Source organism: Gavialis gangeticus, unplaced genomic scaffold, assembly GCF_001723915.1.
Source record: "Gavialis gangeticus isolate Ggan-Ray unplaced genomic scaffold, GavGan_comp1, whole genome shotgun sequence".
NCBI classification, from domain to species: domain Eukaryota; kingdom Metazoa; phylum Chordata; order Crocodylia; family Gavialidae; genus Gavialis; species Gavialis gangeticus.
In genome coordinates this window covers 22068084-22073121 of record NW_017729028.1, presented here as the reverse complement: position 1 = coordinate 22073121, position 5038 = coordinate 22068084, and the positions used below count along the sequence as shown (strand labels likewise).

Sequence of the window (5038 nt, the reverse complement as noted above, 5' to 3'; positions counted from 1 at the left end):
TTCCTGGTGTGGCATGGCAGCCCCATCCCAGGATGGGGGGAGTACCACAAGCCTCCCCTCCTCTTCCCTCCAGCCCATACTGGGGCCGGATACACTCTGCCACCACCCGAATGAATTGGAGCCACTGCACTCTGGCCTGGGCAGGACGGGCACAGCTGGGCCCCTCCAGCAGGGCTGGGGGAGCAGGTGCCTGCAGGGCAGAAGTGAGGGGTATCAGGGTGAGGGCGGGGGACTGTGGGTTGAGAGTGCAGGGGCATCAGGGTGGGGGCGGAGCACTGTGGGTCAGGAGTGAGGAGCAACAGCAGGGATGAGGGTGTGGGGGGCTGCAGGTCAGGACTGAGGGGCACTGGGGTGGGGGACTGTGGGTTGTGAATGTGGGACACTGACAGTGCCAGGGAGCTGAGAGTCAGGAATGAGGGGCGCCAGCAGGGATTGGGGTGGGGGGCTGCATGTCGGGTGTGAAGGGCACCAGCAGGGCCCAGGGGGTAGGGTACTGCATTTTTGGTGAATGACGGGCACTGGCAGGGCTGGGGTCAGTGGGTTGGGAGTGAGGGTCAGCACAGGACTGGGGGGCTGTGGCTTGGGCGTGTGGGGCACCGAGATGTGGGCAGGGGGCTGCTGGTCAGGAGTGAGAGGCACCAGCAGGGGTGGGGGGCTCAGAGTTGGGAGTGGGGGGGTATCATCATGGCCCAAGGGGCCGGGGTTCTGCAGTTTGGCGAGTGAGGGGCACTGGCAAGGCTGGGGGGACTGTGGGTTGGGAGTGAGGGTCACTGGCAGCGCCAGGGGGCTGTGGGTCAGGAGGAAGAGGCACCTGCAGGGATGGGTAGGGGGGGCTGTGGGTTGGGAGTGAGGGGCACCATCATAGCCCAGGGGAGCAGGGTACTGCAATTTGGTGAGTGAGGGACACTGGCAGGGCTGGGGTCAGTGGGTTGGGAGTGAGGGGCAGCAGCAGGGTGGGGGGCCTGTGGTTTGCCAGTGAGGGGCAACAGAATGAGCCGAGGCAGGGCCACCCTTGGGAGCCAGCCATGTAAACGCTTCTTAGAAATCCATCATTTATAACAGGCAATTGACTAGTACGTATATATTAGTATTTTAGCTTTTATTCTTTCAGTAAGATACTTTTAGTAAGATGCCACATACTTTTTTGCTGCCTTGTTATAATTTGCCATTTAACTTTCTGTTTCTAGTATCCTCATTTGACTCTAATACATTTCTTGACTGTGCTATTTAGCTACATTGACTTTTTGGAGGAGCTGGGTCTCTAAGGTCAGGGGTGCTATTTGTGGGTGGAATGAATGGACGTGACTAAAGTTTAGTCATAGGCATACCCTTTTTTAGAGCCACTTATATGTAGTTGGAAATTTTTTTTAAAGTATTGGTATAACTCTTCAGGGGGGATGTAGGAAAGACATGAGCAAATGAGCAGACAGATAAAAGGCTTTGCACAGGGTTCCTGCTCACACTTACTTAAAGCACAAAAGCTCATGAATTTTTACAGAAAACAACAATTTTTAATTTAGCAAGATCCCTCTCTTTCTTATTCTTTCATTGGCAACTAATAGGTCCAGCAACAAAACCTGGGGTTGGCAAGCAGGGCATGTGCCCTGGGCACTGCCTAAGGGGAAGGGTGCCAGAAGGATGGAGGGGGTGGCAGGGGAGAGGCACCTCAGGCTGCCTGTCTCACTCTGCCTGCACAGAAAGCAGCTGATACAGGCACTGTGTCATAAAGCTCAGGGTATCAGTCCTGTAGAGCAGCAGAGTTCATTGCTGGCAGTGGGGGAGAACTGATCACATTTTGCCACCAAACTCAGCATTTTTTTGCCCTCTGGACATGGGTAAAAAAAATGGGGTGACATTCCACCCAGTAGCAGCAAATTCCTCCCAGTTTCCACCCCAGTAGCAACCAGTCTAGAGACTGACAATTCCCAGAACACCTTGCACCCATGACTCTGCCCAGGTGCTGCTTGCTGCTGTCCCTGTTCCCTGCAAGCCAGAAGCTGGGAGGGAAGGAGAGGGAAGAGAGAGTGGACTACTCCACATACATTTTTTCCACACGATGCCTTTGTATAGGTCCATCTGTTCTCTGCAAAGCAAGCAACCAGCCCAGGGGTCTTCTGTGACCACCATTGGTCCTCTAGCTAAAGAAGGCTCTGCCCACACTACAAAACCTGGTCCTGTTTTTCCCCCCTCTTGCCCAAAGCTTTTTCTGTGCATCTGCCCAATTGCCTGCCTTCTAATACCTGCCCTTTTTGTTTAGCTTCCAGTAACACTGTTCCAAATTCTCCAATACTGAGACGTAGGAAAAAAACTGGCTGTATGAGTCCCAATCAGCCCCAGAACATATTCATTGTGACAAGGGGATTCACTTTGAGTTTTAATGGCTATTGAGTTTTAATAACCCCTAATTACCCCGGTCTAGCAGAGACATGATTCAACCCTAACAGCATGCAGTAGATGCACACAGACACAGGCTTTCAGAGATTTTGCAATTTTTCTAAAGACAATTTCCTACTATATATCATATACCATGTGTTGTCTGGACCAGTTCCTCAAATTGTCCCTGTAGGCAGAAAGCAAGAGACTTGGAATTTGGTCAGGAAACTGCTGAAAAATGCTGTTGTCCTTCCAGTGACGTGAAGTAGTCAGGATTTCTGTTTTATGTCACAATGAAAAGATGAAAATCTCAGGCTTAAACTACAGCATTGAGGCATGCAAGACAATTCTCCAGATCTGACATAATAATTTAGGCCTGGAAAGGTCTTCAAAGAGTGTTCAATCTCTTGTGTGCTTAATTCAGCACTTCACCAAGATGGGGAGGTTTAGCCATGATTCTAGAGTTGCAAAAAAATTCTCAAATAAAAGTTGTGTAACTGATTGTCATTCTTATTCTGCTGAACTTGCGGGGTCAGAAAGGAAGTCAAGATTAGGGGGTTTATGATGTTTGGTTTATGAAACCAACATATTGGTTGGTTGGGGTTGAGGGTGAACTCAACACATGCCCCTAATTTTAAGCTGTTAAGGCCGTGTCTACATTGACACCAGTGCTGTAACAATGACATATGGCACCCAAGGAAAAGCCCACAGCAACAGCCTGACCTTGCCCCACACACAGATCTGGGGGGGGGGTACACGCCTCCCCCATGCCTGCCCAGGAGTGCACCCAGTGGCAGGAGCCACCTTCCCCCCGCCCTCCCAAATGAGCCGCTCACAGCTCCATCCCATGCCCCGCCCTGGTTGGACAGCACCTATTGGCGCCTCTTTGCTTCGGTGCCCAGGGCAGTTGCCCCACTCACCCCGCCCCCCTTGCTACAGTAGACTGAAACCCATAATTAAGAAAGATGTTTGCATAAGTTTGAGATGCAACTGGAGAGATTTGAATAATATGCATCAACTGACAGCTAAATGTCTACAAAGCATTTTAAATTATCAGAGGAGCCTTGGAAGGCTCACAAAACAAGGACCATAGGAGCACAATGCTCTCTCATATACAACCCATACGTGATGAACGGCCAGGGGCCTAAAGGACCCAATTAAAACTCATAGTGAGGGATTTTCCTCAATGATTACATGTTTATGTCCTAAAATGTTCCCAGTCCTATAACCATGCTTGCACCATTCCTTTCTATGCTATCTATCAACTATGAAAATGAGACATCCTTGTCAGTTATACACATCATCTCCCTACTATATAGTTACTAGTTTGCTATAAAAGTGGACATAGTTGTCTTCATATCCTGCCTTAAACTGCTGTATAATATTACTGTACAATGATAACCAGGTGCTGAATTCTAAATCTTCGACTGTTGCATTTCAAAGTGATGCTTGCATAACTTGCAAAGTGCTTCATGGAGCTTTGTGAAACAAAATACTACATGAGCGCAGATTGCTAATGAAGCGGGAGCCCATTGTCTTGTGTAATGTCTAGACCTATGGCAAGCTTATAGGAAAGTGTCTTTTTAATCAAGCATGTGACTCTCAGGCATAATTGACAGCCATATATTTCAAAATGATCAAAGTCTGCTGTCAAAGAAATTACATTACTCATTCTTAGTGTTTGGTAGTTCTCATGAGAACCTTGATCAATTGGTGGCTCCTCTTAGGCTATTAGAGGAAGTTGTGTAATGTGTCATGATGAAAGTGGCAAACCGTTAAAAGGCCGACTACCTTCTTTGTTCCTGAAAGCAATTTTTTGTCCTGTTTAATTCACTGTTTCAACTGTGTTCAGTTTCACCTTGCTGCAGCACAGCTTATCGAATGATGGACTGCATCTCAGGGAAAAGTTGGAGATGGTATTTTTAATTGATTTCAGTGTATATTTGATAGCAGTTCAGAACAGCAGCAGCAGCAGCATTGGTGGCAGCAGATTTGCTGACTCCCAACTCATTTCCTCTCATTCACTTAGATTCCCACTACTGCTAAGATAAACAATGATCTTGAGAAAAAAAAATCACAAGACTAATTACTATACCTTGAAGTCTTACGTTCTTTTGGGGGAAGCATGAAATAAATTAGCAGTACATTAACCATGATTTAAAAGCAAAGGCAGGTAATTCCATAGCAAAATTAGATGGGGCATTAGCCATTAAGATTGCCTGCCTGTAGCATTACAGAAAATTCTGCCTTCCACAACTGGAAGCTTGTATGATGTGAAAGACTGATCACAGGCACTCAGAGTATAATAAACTGAAATCGTCTGAATTCAAATAATAAATGACTAGCAGTAAGTAATATTTAATGCAAAAATGCATTCAGATAATCTGGAATATCTGTGAACAATGATTTCTTCAAAGTACTAGCCAAGATTCCCCTTTGAAATGGCTTGTTTGAAGTTACTTTGCATGGTCATAAAACAAAAGACGCTCTGTTTAAAGGATTATATTAAAGGAGTTTTTCCATGTATTTATTTGTTGGAAAATGCTGATGGGGAAAGAGACCCCCATAATGCTATGGAAATATATTAAGGCTGTCATTTCAAAGAAGAGTGAAAGGTTTCTTAGATCTTTCTCCAACAGCAAGATACTTTTTCCATGCTAGTCTT

At 46.8% G+C, this 5038-nt stretch overlaps 1 long non-coding RNA gene across 1 annotated transcript; it reads left to right on the top strand.

Moving 5' to 3' along the window:
- The first annotated feature begins 249 nt into the window (after positions 1–249).
- Positions 250–956, top strand: LOC109300111. The gene is made up of 3 exons (XR_002098124.1): positions 250–261; positions 313–329; positions 818–956. It is a non-coding gene; the product is annotated as an uncharacterized LOC109300111 (long non-coding RNA).
- Positions 957–5038: the final 4082 nt, after the last annotated feature.